Source organism: Schistocerca cancellata, chromosome 6 (genome assembly GCF_023864275.1).
Source record: "Schistocerca cancellata isolate TAMUIC-IGC-003103 chromosome 6, iqSchCanc2.1, whole genome shotgun sequence".
NCBI lineage: Eukaryota > Metazoa > Arthropoda > Insecta > Orthoptera > Acrididae > Schistocerca > Schistocerca cancellata.
This window is the reverse complement of record NC_064631.1, coordinates 679,724,396-679,740,872: the sequence shown is the minus strand read 5'-3', so window position 1 is coordinate 679,740,872 and position 16,477 is coordinate 679,724,396.

Genomic DNA, 16,477 nt, shown 5'->3' with positions numbered 1-16,477 from the left:
TGGCGGGTTTCTAACCCAGGAAGTTTTGATTAAAGTGCGCGTCATTTATGACGGCGGCCGAGTTTAGGTTCGTTCTGCGCATCTGACGTCACAAAACACAGTCAGCCAATGAACAGAGAACGACGTTACCAGAGCTAGACTGCTGTACAGAGCACGGACGAGTGTCTTCAGTTTTAGAAACGTTCAGTCATAAATAAAGTAACTGAACGAAAGCAATGTCTTGATAGCAGAATTTATTTTATATAAAATTTGGAAAAAGCATTCTTTATACCAATTGCTTCATATTCTATTAATTAATTAAACCAAACAAGCAATAACCCTCCTAATTCAGGCGATAGCAAGGAAAGGTGTTTGTATCATTTTCACTAACCGTTATTTCGCAATAAAGAACAGCGGTAATTGTTTATATCCTATTGTACTTCGACGAAACGTGAGTAATTGACAGTTATGGTTCAAAATGGCTCTGAGCACTACGGGACTTAACATCTGTGGTCATCAGTCCCATAGAACTTAGAACTACTTAAACCTAACTAACCTAAGGACATCACACACATCCATGCCCGAGGCAGGATTCGAACCTGAGACCATAGCAGTCGCGCGGTTCCGGACTGAGCGCCTAGAACCGCTAGACCACCGCGGCCGGCAATTCACAGTTATACCAACAGTGTATGTCGGTATTTTGCGTTCTAGTTTAAAGTCCTTCAGGAATTCTATTGAATGAAGAGCCGTGTTAGTTTTTGTCTGCTAAACGAAAGGTTAATATTTTCTTTATTTAAAAACAATATCGAAGTGTCTTACTTCATGAATTTTTTTCGTTTGAATGTAATTTTTTGAAATTTCTAGTAGCAACTGAAATCAACCATACAGAAAGTATACGCTGTGGACTTTTACCTCTGCAAACTCTTCAAAATACATTTAATGCTGCACAATAACTGCGTTGAACATCGAAACAAAATTAAGTCATTTATGGGGGGAAGGTATCAGTCAAGAAGATATGTAAAAATCAAATTTTTGGGCCAAATAGTTTCTGTGAAATCGAATGATAAGTGTGTCAAAGCAGTCGGAACACCATGTGTCAGCACAGACGTGCAGTGCAGTGATGACAAAATCGCGCACAGCGTGGAAAGCTGGGAGCACGTCTCTGTAGCAGCGAAAGGGTTAATGCGGCCGAGGTGGCTTTACTTCAGAAACTGCGCGGTCTCCCCTAAACGTAAGTTTGCGAACTATAGTACACTATGGCGCTGCTTCTCTTGGCACGTACAACTCGCAACGCAGCAATCTCCCGCGTCTGGGCGGACATGCGCGAACCGCCAAGATAAAAGAACTGAACTATAGTAATTAGAGACGCTACCTCTAGACCCCTAGACTGCGGGTCTACCCTATACACACTCTCAAAAGAGGGCAGAAGGCACCCTGGTGAAAGAAAATGAAACAGTTCCCTGGACAAAAACAAACGAAAGATGTAAATGGAGGACACTGTGCGATAGTCACTTGTTGACGCCTGATAGCTCCTCTGGTGCCGTTTACGAAAGCGCCCGCTGTCGGTACAGACAAAGGCCCGGCGCGGCCGCCGGCTTTCTTTAGCAGGGAAGCCAAGCTGCGCCGCAGCTCACGTCGACCCGAAGTATCGACTGCCGATGGAGGCCTGCCAAATGGCGAACGGTGCACGACGCGCCATTAATCGTGGCCCGCGAACCTATCATCCGGAGAACAACGGGGCCCGCGCTGTCAGAAAGTTTGAAGGGCCTGCCCTTCCGTTCTTGCTTCTCTTCGGTGCCCGCATTGTGCGGCGGCTGACGGACTAATGGATGGCAATGCGACACGCAGCTACATCGAACGGTCGCAGCTCTTTCGGTAGTTTCATTCCGAGCCGCTGCGTATTATAGTTACCGAAGTCTTTCTACATTTTTCGGAGTGACCTTTTGCGGGAGTTTGAATCTTCTAGAGAAAGAGAACTTCTGACAGATGATAATTCTTCCAATTTTTTCGAGGTAACCAGCTCTCATATCGGTTTCGCGATCGTGAGTAATTCAAGTCCAAGAAATGTGCGCTGACGTACAGTGCGAACCGGAACACCGGTGAAAAATTTCGGACGTTGTTCAGGGATATTTTCTGAGTATTTTGGCGTGAGGGGCACTTGGTCTTCAGTGAAGTCTTAAAGAGGAATAGTCTTCTGTTCCATTCCTTACAGCCAGCCGCTGTGGCCGAGCGGTTCTAGGTGCTTTAGTCAGGAACCGCGCTGCTGCTATGGTCGAAAGTTCGAATCCTGCCTCGAGGCCGGTCGTTTGGCCGAGCGGTTCTAGGCGCTTCAGTCCGGAACCGCGCGACTGCTATGGTCGCAGGTTCGAATCCTGCCTCGGGCATAGATGTGTGTGATGTCCTTAGGTTAGTTAGATTTAAGTAGTTCTAAGTTCTAGGGGACTGATGACCTCAGATGTTAAGTCCCATAGTGCTCAGAGCCATTTGATTTTGAACCCGCCTCGAGCATGGATGTGTGTGGTGTCCTTAGGTTAGTTAGGTTTAAGTAGTTCTAAGTCTAGGGGACTGATGACCTCAGATGTTAAGTCCCATAGTGCTTAGAGCCATTTTGAACCATTTCTTACAAGCTTGTATCCTTGTCTCTCTCCTGCATTGAAGACAACTATAAAATCATGCAAACGTCGACTCTATTTACTATGCGTCTTGTTTGAAAACCAACTTGTTCCATTCACCTGTGGTGCTTTTTGTTGACAACATTCATGTCAGGTGTACTGCACTGGAAATGTCTTAGACCTTGCAGTTACGAATAGGCCAGCCCGTATCATAATGTCAGAACAGAAACGGGGATTATCGATCGTGATGTCATTATAGCAACTATGATTACCAAAGTTAATAAATCAGTCAAGAAGGCTACGTAGAGCAGACGAGCAGTTATCGGCATCTCACTTAGTCAGTGAATTGGCATGACGTAGTTCCAGTAAGATGGAGGTAGCGGAATTATGGGTAACGTTTAAGCAGATCGTAAATCGTGATCTGAAGAGTTACTTGCCAAGTAAGTGGATAAAGGATGGAAAAGACCCATCATGGATTAATAACGAAATTCGGAGGGTGATGAGGAAGCAGAGGCTGTTGCACTGTAGGTTGAAAAGGGAACGCACAAACGACGACAAGTGAACTTCGGCAGAGCGTCTGGGAAAAGATCTATTTGCGAAGCATACAACAACTACCGCTGTCACACCGTAGCAGAGAACCAGAGAACCAGAGAAAATTCTGATCTTATGTAAAATCGCCAAGAGGGTGTAAGGGTTTCATTCAGTCCCTTGTTGACTAGTCTGGTGTGGCAGTTGAAGGTAGCAAAACGATAGCCGAAGTATTAAATTTCACGTTCAAAAAATCGTCCACGAACCTTACAAACATATCATCATTTTACCATGGGACAGACTCTCCTATGGACTACATAGTAATAACCATCCCCGGCTCAGAGAAACGACTGAAAGTTTATAAAACAAATAAAACACCAGGTCCAGATAGACTCCCAGATTTATTTTACTAAGAGTAGTGTACGGCATTGACCCCTTACCTAACTTGCATTTGACGTGAATTTCTCACCCAGCACAAAGTCCAAAGCGACTGGAAAAAAGCGCAGATGACTCCGGTATGTAAGAAAGGGAAAAGAACGTACCCGCAAAATTGCAGACCAATATCCCTAACTTCTGTTTGCTGCAGAATCCTTGAGGATACTCTCAGTTCGAATACAATGAACATTCTTGAGACTGAGAAGCTTATGTCCACGAATCAGCATGGTTTTAGAAAGCATTGCTCCTGCGAAACTGATCTTGCCGTTTAAATCGTGATACTGCACACTATGAATGAAGGGCAACTGGCAGGTTCCATATTTCTAGATTTCCAGAAAGCATTTGACTCGGTGCCCCATTGCAAGCTGTTAACGTAGGTACGAGGATGTGGAATAAATTACAATGAAATGAACACTCTTAGCTGCTTACAGGGGTTGACATACGTCAACGGGGACAGATGAAAATGTGTGCCCCGACCGGCACTCGAACCCGGGATCTCCTGCTTACATGGTAGACGCTCTATCCATGTGAGCCACCCAGGACACAGAGGACAGGGCGACTGCAGGGATTTATCTCTGGCACGGCTACCGCTAAACCCACATTCTCAACGTATTGTCCCGCACTACATTCGTAGTGCCCCCGCCGATTAGGCTGGCCGCAAGATGAGAAGCAGGTGCGCGAGGTGACGCAGGGTGACTCACGGTGAGTATTTGCGAACCACACAACTGAATTGTCCAGCGCACGTTAGAGGGCAGCGTGACGTGACGCAGTTCCTGCGCTTGGTGACCCTGCGGACCGCAGTCTCCTGTACGCGGTTTACTGCGAGGCTCACAGTGGTTCTGGCTGTTGATAGTTCGAAATGGAAGGAAAGCTTATTGAAGCCGTACGTTTTCGCAAAGTTCTGTATATGATACAAGCCATGAAGATTACTTGAAAACGCATCTGAAAGCTGAGAAGTGGGAGGAAGTGGCCAACGAAACGTTGCATTGTAATTCGTTGTTAACATTCTACATTGACATTATTAAAACTCTGTAGCAAATTTTCATGATGTGCTCTGTATTGGTTAAATGTTTATCAAAAAAGATGCCTAGGTTCCTTACAATTTCAATCCTTACTAGTGTGTAGCCCTCCATATCTACCAGTGAAAATGGAATAGATGGATTTAACCGCGTCTTTGATATCAATATAGAATCGAAACTGTCGTTCGAGTACATTTTTGATATATATATATATATATATATATATATATATATACAGGGTGAGTCACCTAACATTACCGCTGGATATATTTCGTAAACCACATCAAATACTGACGAATCGATTCCACAGACCGAACGTGAGGAGAGGGGCTAGTATAATTGGTTAATACAAACCGTAAAAAAATGCACGGAAGTATGGTTTTTAACACAAACCTATGTTTTTTTTAAATGGAAACCCGTTAGTTTTGTTAGCCCATCTGAACATATAAACAAATACGTAATCAGTGCCGTTTGTTGCATTGTAAAATGTTAATTACATCCGGAGATATTGTAACCTAAAGTTGACGCTGTTCGATCGTGTGTATCGGAGAGCACCGAATTGCGTAGGGATCCAAAGGGAACGGTGATAGACCTTAGGTACAGAAGAGACTGGAACAGCACATTACGTCCACATGATAACACCTTTTTATTGGTCTTTTTCACTGACGCACATGTACATTACCATGATGTGGAGGACGCATAAATTGGCCAGCCCGTTCTCCTGATCTTACACCTCTGGACTTCTTTCTGTGGAGTACGTTAAAGGAGAATGTGTACCGTGATGTGCCTAAAACCCAGAGGATATGAAACAACGTATTGTGGCAGCCTGCGGCGACATTACACCAGATGTACTGCGGCGTGTACGACATTCATTACGCCAGAGATTGCAATTGTGTGCAGCAAATGATGGCCACCACATTGAACATCTATTGGCCTGACATGTCGGGACACACTCTATTCCACTCCGTAATTGAAAAAGGAAACCAAGTGTGTACGTGTACCTCACCCCTCATGGTAATGCACATGTGCAATACAAACGTCTCAAAAATGAGATCGACAGGAAGTGCAAAATGGCTAAGCAGGGATGGCTAGAGGACAAATGTAAGGATGTGGAAGCATATCTCACTAGGGGTAAGATAGATACTGCCTACAGGAAAATTAAAGAGACTTTTGGAGAAAAGAGAACCACTTGTATGAATATCAAGAGCTCAGATGGAAACCCAGTTCTGAGCAAAGAAGACAAGGCAGAAAGGTGGAAGGACTATATAGAGGGTCTGTACAAGGGTGATGTACCTGAGGACAATATTATGGAAATGGAAGAGGATGTAGATGAAGATGAAATGGGAGATATGATACTGCATGAAGAGTTTGACAGAGCACTGAAAGACTTAAGCCGAAACAAGGCCCCAGGAGTAGATAACATTCCATTACCACTACTGACAGCCTTGGGAGAGCCAGCCCTGACAAAGCTCTACAATCTGGTGAGCAAGATGTATGAGGCAGGCCAAATACCCTCAGACTTCAAAAAGAATATAATAATTCCAATCCCAAAGAAAGCAGGTGTTGGCAGATGTGAAAATTACCGAACTATCAGTTTAATAAGCCACGGCTGCAAAATACTAGCACGAATTCTTTACAGACGAATGGAAAAACTGGTAAAAGCCGACCTCGGAGAAGATCAGTTTGGATTCCGTAGAAATGTTGGAACACGTGAGGCAATACTGACCCTGCGAGTTATCTTAGAAAATAGATTAAGGAACGGCAAACCTACGTTTCTAGCATTTGTAGACTTAAAGAAAGCTTTTGACAATGTTGACTGGAATACTCTCTTTCAAATTATGAAGGTGGCTGGGGTAAAATACAGGGAACGAAAGGCTATTTACAATTTGTACAGAAACCATGTGGCAGTTATAAGAGTCGAGGAGCATGAAAGGGTAGCAGTGGTTGGGAAGGCAGTGAGAAAGGTTTGTAGCCTACCCCGATGTTATTCAATCTGTATATCGAGCAAGCAGTAAAGGAAACAAAAGAAAAATTCGGAGTAGGAATTAACATCCATGCAGAAGAAACATAAACTTTGAGGTTCGCCGATGACATTGCAATTCTGTCAGAGACAGCAAAGGACCTGGAAAATCAGCTGAACGGAATGGACAGTGTCTTCAAAGGAGGATATAAGATGAACATCAACAAAAGCAAAACGAGGATAATGGTATGTAGTCGAATTAAATCTGGTGATGCTGAGGGTATTAGATTAGGAAATGAGACGCTTAAAGTAGTAAATGAGTTTTGCTATTTGTGGAGCAAAATAACTGATGATGGTCGAAGTACAGCGGATATAAAATGTAGACTGGCAATGGCAAGTAAAGCGTTTCTGAAGAAGAGAAATTTTCTAACATCGAGTATAGATTTAAGTGTCAGTAAGTCGTTTCTGAAAGTAAATGGTTCAAATGGCTTTGAGCTCCATGGGACTTAACATCTGAGGTCATCAGTCCTCTAGAACTTAGAACTACTTAAACCTAAGTAACCTAAGGACATCAGACACACCCATGCCCGAGGCAGGATTCGAACCTGCAACCGTAGCGGTCGCGCGGTTCCAGACTGAAGCGCCTAGAACCGTTCGGCCACTCCGGCCGGCTTTCTGAAAGTATTTGTATGGAGTGTGGCCATGTATGGAAGTGAAACGTGGACGATATATAGTTTGGACAAGAAGAGAATAGAAGTTTTCGAAATGTGGTGCTACAGAATAATACTAAAGATTAGATGGATAGATCACATAACTAATGAGGAGGTACTGAATAGAACTAGGGAGAAGAGAAATTTGTGGCACACCTTGACCAGAAGAAGGGATTGCTTGGTAGGACATGTTCTGAGACATCAATGGATCACCAATTTAGTATTGGGGGGCTGCGTGGAGAGTAAAAATCGTAGAGGGAGACCAAAAACAAAAGAAATACTTCAGCTGATCGATGAAAGTACAAAAATGTTAAGGAAAAATTCAGGAATACAGAAATAGAAGTCGCTGACGAATGAAATAAACAGGAAGTGCAGGGAAGTTAAGACGAAATGGCTGCATGAAAAATGTGAAGAAATGGGAAAAGAAACGATTATCGGAAGGACTGACTTAACATATAGGAATGTGAAAACAACCTTCAAAAATGGTTCAAATGGCTCTGAGCACTATGGGACTCAACTGCTGAGGTCATTAGTCCCCTAGAACTTAGAACTAGTTAAACCTAACTAACCTAAGGACATCACACACAACCATGCCCGAGGCAGGATTCGAACCTGCGACCGCAGCGGTCTCGCTGTTCCAGACTGCAGCGCCAGAACCGCGCGGCCACTTCGGCCGGCGAAAACAACCTTCGGTGAAATTAAAGTCAAGGGTGCTAACATTAAGAGTGCAACGGGAATTTCACTGTTCAGTGTTGAGGAGAGAGCGGATAAATGGGAAGAGTACATTGAAGGCCTCAATGAAGGGGAAGATTTGTCTGATGCGATAGAAGCAGAAACAGGAGTCGATTTAGAAGAGGTAGGAGAGCCATAATTAGAATCAGAATTTAATAGAGCTTTGGAGGCCTCAATATCAAATAAGGCAGAATGGATACATAACATTCCAACAGAATTTCTAACATCATTGTGGGAGGTGGCAACAAAACGACTATTCACGTTGGAGTGAAGAATGTATGAGTCTGGCGACATATCACCTGACTTTCGGAAAAATATTATCCACACAATTCCGAAGAGCTGAAAAGTGCGAGAGTTATCGCGCATTCAGGTTAACAGATCATGCATCAAAGTTACGTACAAGAGTAATATACAGAAGAATGGAAAAGAAAATTGAGGATGTGTTAGATGACGATTAGTTTGGATTTAGGAAAGATAAAGGCGCGAAAGAGGCATCTCTGACGTTGTAGTTGATAATGGAAGCAAGACTAAAGAAATATCAAGACACGTTCATAGGATTTGTGGACTTGGAAAAAGCCTTCGACAATGTAAAATGGTGTAAGATGTTCGAAATTCTGAGAAAAATAGGGGTAAGCTACAGCGAGAGATGGGTAATATACACTCCTGGAAATGGAAAAAAGAACACATTGACACCGGTGTGTCAGACCCACCATACTTGCTCCGGACACTGCGAGAGGGCTGTACAAGCAATGATCACACGCACGGCACAGCGGACACACCAGGAACCGCGGTGTTGGCCGTCGAATGGCGCTAGCTGCGCAGCATTTGTGCACCGCCGCCGTCAGTGTCAGCCAGTTTGCCGTGGCATACGGAGCTCCATCGCAGTCTTTAACACTGGCAGCATGCCGCGACAGCGTGGACGTGAACCGTATGTGCAGTTGACGGACTTTGAGCGAGGGCGTATATGCGGGAGGCCGGGTGGACGTACCGCCGAATTGCTCAACACGTGGGGCGTGAGGTCTCCACAGTACATCGATGTTGTCGCCAGTGGTCGGCGGAAGGTGCACGTGCCCGTCGACCTGGGACCGGACCGCAGCGACGCACGGATGCACGCCAAGACCGTAGGATCCTACGCAGTGCCGTAGGGGACCACACCGCCACTTCCCAGCAAATTAGGGACACTGTTGCTCCTGGGGTATCGGCGAGGACCATTCGCAACCGTCTCCATGAAGCTGGGCTACGGTCTCGCACACCGTTAGGCCGTCTTCCGCTCACGCCCCAACATCGTGCAGCCCGCCTCCAGTGGTGTCGCTACAGGCGTGAATGGAGGGACGAGTGGAGACGTGTCGTCTTCAGCGATGAGAGTCGCTTCTGCCTTGGTGCCAATGATGGTCGTATGCGTGTTTGGCGCCGTGCAGGTGAGCGCATACGACCGAGGCACACAGGGCCAACACCCGGCATCATGGTGTGGGGAGCGATCTCCTACACTGGCCGTACACCACTGGTGATCGTCGAGGGGACACTGAATAGTGCACGGTACATCCAAACCGTCATCGAACCCATCGTTTTACCATTCCTAGACCGGCAAGGGAACTTGCTGTTCCAACAGGACAATGCACGTCCGCATGTATCCCGCGCCACCCAACGTGCTCTAGAAGGTGTAAGTCAACTACCCTGGCCAGCAAGATCTCCGGATCTGTCCCCCATTGAGCATGTTTGGGACTGGATGAAGCGTCGTCTCACGCGGTCTGCACGTCCAGCACGAACGCTGGTCCAACTGAGGCGCCAGGTGGAAATGGCATGGCAAGCCGTTCCACAGGACTACATCCAGCATCTCTACGATCGTCTCCATGGGAGAATAGCAGCCTGCATTGCTGCGAAAGGTGGATATACACTGTACTAGTGCCGACATTGTGCATGCTCTGTTGCCTGTGTCTATGTGCCTGTGGTTCTGTCAGTGTGATCATGTGATGTATCTGACCCCAGGAATGTGTCAAAGTTTCCCCTTCCTGGGACAATGAATTCACAGTGTTCTTTTCTCCATTTCCAGGAGTGTACAATATGTACAAGAGCAAAGAGGGAATCATAAGGGTGGACACCACGAACGAAGTGCTCGGATTGATAAGGTTGTAAGACAGGAATGTAGTCTTTCGACCCCTACTGTTCAAGTTGTACATCGAAGATGCAGTGATGGAAATAAAAAGAAGATTCAGGAGTGCAATTAAAATTCAAGGCGAAAGGATAAAAATGATACGAACTGCTAAACACATTGCTATCCCGAGTGAAACTGAAGAAGAATTATACAATTTCCTGAATGGAATGAACAGTCTAATGAGTACAGAATATGGCTTGAAAGTAAACCGAAGAAAGACGAAAGAAATGAGAAGTAGAAGAAATGAGAACACCGAGAAACTTAACATCCTCATTGATGGTCACGAAGTAAATAAAGTTAAGGAATTCTACTTCCTAGGCAGTAAAATAATCAATGACAGACGGAGCAGGGAGAACAGCAAAAGCAGACTAGCACCGGCAAAGAGAGCTTTTCTGTTCAAGAGAAGTCTACTAGGATCAAACATTGACCTTAATTTGAGGAAGAAGTTTATGAGAATATACGCATGGGGCACAGCATTGAGTGGTAGTGAAATATGGACTGTGGGAAAATCAGAACAGAAGAGAATAGATGTGGTGCTACCGACGAAGGTTGAAAATTAGGTGGACTGATAAAGCAAAGAATGAGGAGGTTCTGCGCAGAATCGGAGATGAAAGGAATATGTGGAAAACATTGACTAGGAGATGGGACAGGATGATAGGACATCTGTTAAGACATCAGAGACTGACTTCTATGGTATTAGAGGGAGCTGTAGAGGTCAGAAACTGCAGAGGAAGCCAGAGACTGGAATACATTTAAGAAATAATTGAGAACGTAGGTTCCAAGTGCTTCTCTGACGTGAAGAGATTGGCACAGAGAATTCGTGGCGCACCGCATCAAACTCAAGAAAATGAGGTAGAGCAGAGGAAAGGCATGATTTTTTAGACCGCTAGCACTCAGCGGAGAGTGGGGTATCAGCATTGGGCGACCTCTTAGGAACAGCTCAGACAACGCAGTTTCAGTCGCTACGGAGCACTGAAGCGTAGAGCGTCACGTGTATGGCGTCGAGCAGTTTTTTTTTTAAAGACAATAATTGTGTGGTCACATTCCACCTCTTTTACGGCAAAACTGTATTGTCGAACGTCGAAATGCAATCCCAGATCGAAACACCCTAATCCAATGAGTTGAGGCGTTTAGAAGTATTGGCTGTATCTATGATGAGGAAACACCACCTGATCTTTCCCGTTCATTCGAAACTTTGGTAAATGCAGAGTGAGAAGGACAGTTCTTGCTAGTCCGAAATGATCGGCTAGGCTGCAGTCTGTAGTGCTGGCCATGTCAAGTCGTAGAAGTATTGGCTGTATCTATGATGAGGAAACACCACCTGATCTTTCCCGTTCATTCGAAACTTTGGTAAATGCAGACAGAGTGAGAAGGGCAGTTCTTGCTAGTCCGAAATGATCGGCTAGGCTGCAGTCTGTAGCGCTGGGCATGTCAAGTCGTTCGCTTCACTGCATCTTACATGATGGTCTCAAATTTCACCCATAAAAATCAATGGTCGTCCACCAGCTAAGCGAAACAGATTTTTTTCAGTGCAAAGAATTTTGTGGCACAATGGACGCTATTGTTATGGAATATGCAGGCGTCCTGATAGTGATGAATTAGGAAGCCCATTCCCATCTTGACGTCAATGTACTGTGCAGAACTTTCAGTACTGGGCTTCAGAGAACCCATAATCTCTCCATAGCTCAAAAGTAACAATGTGATGCAGTTTCTCCAAACCGGGAGGGGAGGGAATGGGGAAAACTGCATTTACTATGCCATCAGCACACTACATCGAAATCTTAAACAACATCCTGCGTCCAGAAGTTGTGTCGATACCGGAAATCAAGAGTGTACCTGAACAAGCCCCGCACAATCGATGATCCCTCTTTCTAGCTGTCCAAAAGGCTGCTACACCACGAATAAGTACAGACATGGATTTGGGGAATTTTTGTAAATTTAGCGCAGCTGTCGCCAGATGAAATAAGTTAAGGGACCAATGGACACACAGGGCAGCGGGAGCTGGCAATGTTGATATTTAGCAATCGGCTCTGCAAGTCAGGTCTACGACTCCGCTCACAGCGCTGGCGAGCACTATAAACAAGTGTGCAGGCCGATCTGCCAAGAGGAAGTCGTATTTCGTTGAACCGCTCTGAAGCAATGAAGAGTTGGATAGTTCCGACTGTTTTGTCTTTAGGAGTATCAGAAGTAAGGCGCGTGTGAGTGGCATTAATGGGGAACTGTTGATTCGGGTTATAGTGGATAACTTTGACAGAGGGGAGGTGACTCTGCCAAGACTGCAGGATTAGCGTCTGTGGAAGGCTTGGAAGATGGGCAGTTCGGTAAGTCAAGTCTAGAGGAAAGCCACAAGCAAACCGTCGACAGGAAGTATTGAGAGGAAACGTGTATCACTTGAAGGGCAGCGATGGAAAGGCTATGACAAACTTTTTGTTGAGGTTTAGTGATTTATTTTGTACAGACAGAGGTTTACGGGCAACGCTGGTGACACATCATTATATACTGACAAGGGTAACACACCAATTTATAGGAACCTATACCGTGTAGCAAGGCAACTACAACCATTAGTAGAAGAAATTATTGACCAACAATTACAGGATGAGGACTTATTTGAGTCAGACATTTTCGCTAATAAGATTTAAATTATTATATCGGCTAGATGCTTTGTTTAGCGGTTTCTGCCAGAGATGATCATTAACATTTACTAGGCGGCCGATCCCCGTTTCAAAATTAATTGTTATCTTTGATTTGCATAGCACATGCACACCGAATTGGTTCCTTCAAAAGTCACAGGGTTCATTTGACACAGCACGATTTTTTGTCCGTTGAAAATCATTCGCTTTAATATTAATTTGTAATAATTATTGTTATTGCCCAGAGATAATCCAGTACACCGTTCACTTCTGGTGATACTCTGTTCGGAAATCGTAGAAGACTATAGTTTTTCCTTAACTCGGTTTTCATTAAGACAATTTCCTTGATATGGGTCACTACTATGAATGGTCCCACATTAGCCCCACAGTAAATGTCCAGACAGGGTCTATAATTGAGATTCAATTTGTGGCTCGATGTTTGAATAGTAGCTTCGGCAAAAACTGAAGTTCTTAAATTGGAATTGATGATATCGATTGAGATGTTCGCTGGATGTTAGCGTCATCTCACTGCTGTCAGTTTTCATATTTTCGAGAACAAATTAAACTAACAGAAATTTACTTTTAATTAGTCCGGCTTCCAATAAAATTAACTACTTGACGCAGTGGCGAATGAACTTAAGAGACGTGAGTACTCAGGACTCGAACGCTAAAAGTGCAAACACTAAAATCCCAAACGCTAAAGACGTTAACAATACGTGCGTTGGGTTTATACGGTAACTGTGAAACAATAGAGACGTTGGTTAGAACCTCTTTAAATAAAGCACCTTGCTACTTTGCATATAATACTCTATTCCACTGGCTCTTATTATTCTTTTGTTTACTTTTCTGTACTTTAAAAAGAAAATTAGTGATTTTATATTAAATATGGGAACTGTTCATGGCCAGTTCGAATAAATTTTAGTTTCAAAAAAAGACCAGATATGTAACGAGGGGTTAGACTAGCCAAAAATATGGAAACAGCGAAAACCTTATCCATTCTATCCGAAGAATGATGAGCGTGACTTTTGAAAAGGAATTTTCTATTTTACTTTATTAGACGTTTGCGACCCACTTCCGTGCGAGGAAGTAAAATGGGGTGGCGGAGACGATATTACACAATGTTGCAGCACGTGCTGCGCCGAGTGGCGATTGCTTGCCCCATGTGTTCCGCTTAGGAGATACGCTCCACTTCACAGAACCCCCAGGGAGTTCTTGGCTTGGAACGTAAGTCGACCTTTGCTTTACAGCCACAATATACACAAGACGTTGTATAAGACTAATATTGAATACCTTGGTGTAAGCAACTGGGAAAAAAAAGTAATGTGCTCGTTGAAATGGAAAGTGAATTATATAACTTTCCGGGCTGACGCAAGCATAGCAACGGAGGAAAAGGAGTGTGAAGCCAAGGTACCAACCGATCAGCAACTCTGATCACTCTGTGCATGTGTTATTATTAGCAGTGCAGTTGAAACGAAGAATTCAGGAGGAGTCAGATGGTGAAAGAGTAAATATTTAATTTTCCCACCAGTACCCAAGTATCAGAATTAATATTTAGTCTATGGTTCGGAAGATCGGCTCTTCGGTGTCCGTGATTCCGTGTCGACATACTGCAGTTGCCTACGATCTGGTCCACGATTCGCTGTTATAAGCGATAGTAGCGGCAGTGTAGTGTAGTAATTAACCCACGGCGTCGCATTCACGCCTCTTTGCCATGCTTTGCGGCGAGATCGACACGAGCCTTTGTTTAGCTGTGTTTAACTAAAACTTTTTTGTGTAAATGCATCGTTGTAGAGTACAGTTGAGATAATCAGGAGTGTAATGCCACGATACTTTTTATTAGTTTGATGCATTGTAAGGTCAGTGGTGAGACATTGGCTGCAGTAAAGGTTTGACAGTGGATTTAGTGTTGTTCAGTGTCTGCTTGTAGCCACTCGAAGTATGTTACACGCTTATAAGAGCCATTCAGTGTGTATACGGAGAAGATGATTGCAATTTAATAAGGCAATCGAAGCGTTAAATACATAGTAAATATTAGATCCGAACTGTCTACTAAACTCTATACAGACATCGTATATCTCAGGACAGAATTTACTAAACTGGATACAAATGTCGTAGACTTTATCTGCAACAAATGATAATTTAGAAAAACGTATAAGGGGATGTAGGAAAGAGAGTTGTGGTTAGAATTTGCGATCTTGTGTAACGAGGATATAAAGCAATTTAAAGAGGTTAACGAACGGAAATTTGGGAACAAAATAAAGGTCTAGAGGTGACAGCTATCACAAGATCTGTTTTAGCTAACTTGAAGGAGGTAATGATTGACATAACTGATCAAAGGGTATAAGAGAGAGTAGATTTGACTGTCAGTACACCTCGTTCTGTAAAATATTTGGACACACATGAAGGGGAGTTGCAGAAAATTTGGAAGGAACTTCAAAAGACGAAAAGGGAATTGAACAGAAGAAATGTAGTCCCGGTAATGTATTGTCACCAGAATGGCTCGAAGAACTATAAATAGAAAATGTGTCAGATTTATCAAAACCAATTCCGAAGTTTAAACCAGATGAGGAGGTGCACCCCTCTTACTCTCTAAAAGTTTTCTCCAGGTCGCTCCCTAAACGGCGGGAGGATTCGAAAACGATAGCTTTTGTACTCAGTTATTTAGCAGGTAGCGCAACTGAGTGAGGAACAGCAAACACTGAGGAATTTATTTCTTGGGATCACTTAAGAAGAAAGCCCTGGTCCCTGAGTGCTCAGGAAAAACTAACACTAGAACTTCTCGGTCAGAAGTATTACAATAATACATGGGTTAGTCATAAGAAATACACTCCTGGAAATGGAAAAAAGAACACATTGACACCGGTGTGTCAGACCCACCATACTTGCTCCGGACACTGCGAGAGGGCTGTACAAGCAATGATCACACGCACGGCACAGCGGACACACCAGGAACCGCGGTGTTGGCCGTCGAATGGCGCTAGCTGCGCAGCATTTGTGCACCGCCGCCGTCAGTGTCAGCCAGTTTGCCGTGGCATACGGAGCTCCATCGCAGTCTTTAACACTGGCAGCATGCCGCGACAGCGTGGACGTGAACCGTATGTGCAGTTGACGGACTTTGAGCGAGGGCGTATATGCGGGAGGCCGGGTGGACGTACCGCCGAATTGCTCAACACGTGGGGCGTGAGGTCTCCACAGTACATCGATGTTGTCGCCAGTGGTCGGCGGAAGGTGCACGTGCCCGTCGACCTGGGACCGGACCGCAGCGACGCACGGATGCACGCCAAGACCGTAGGATCCTACGCAGTGCCGTAGGGGACCGCACCGCCACTTCCCAGCAAATTAGGGACACTGTTGCTCCTGGGGTATCGGCGAGGACCATTCGCAACCGCCTCCATGAAGCTGGGCTACGGTCCCGCACACCGTTAGGCCGTCTTCCGCTCACGCCCCAACATCGTTCAGCCCGCCGCCAGTGGTGTCGCGACAGGCGTGAATGGAGGGACGAATGGAGACGTGTCGTCTTCAGCGATGAGAGTCGCTTCTGCCTTGGTGCCAATGATGGTCGTATGCGTGTTTGGCGCCGTGCAGGTGAGCGCCACAATCAGGACTGCATACGACCGAGGCACACAGGGCCAACACCCGGCATCATGGTGTGGGGAGCGATCTCCTACACTGGCCGTACACCACTGGTGATCGTCGAGGGGACACTGAATAGTGCACGGT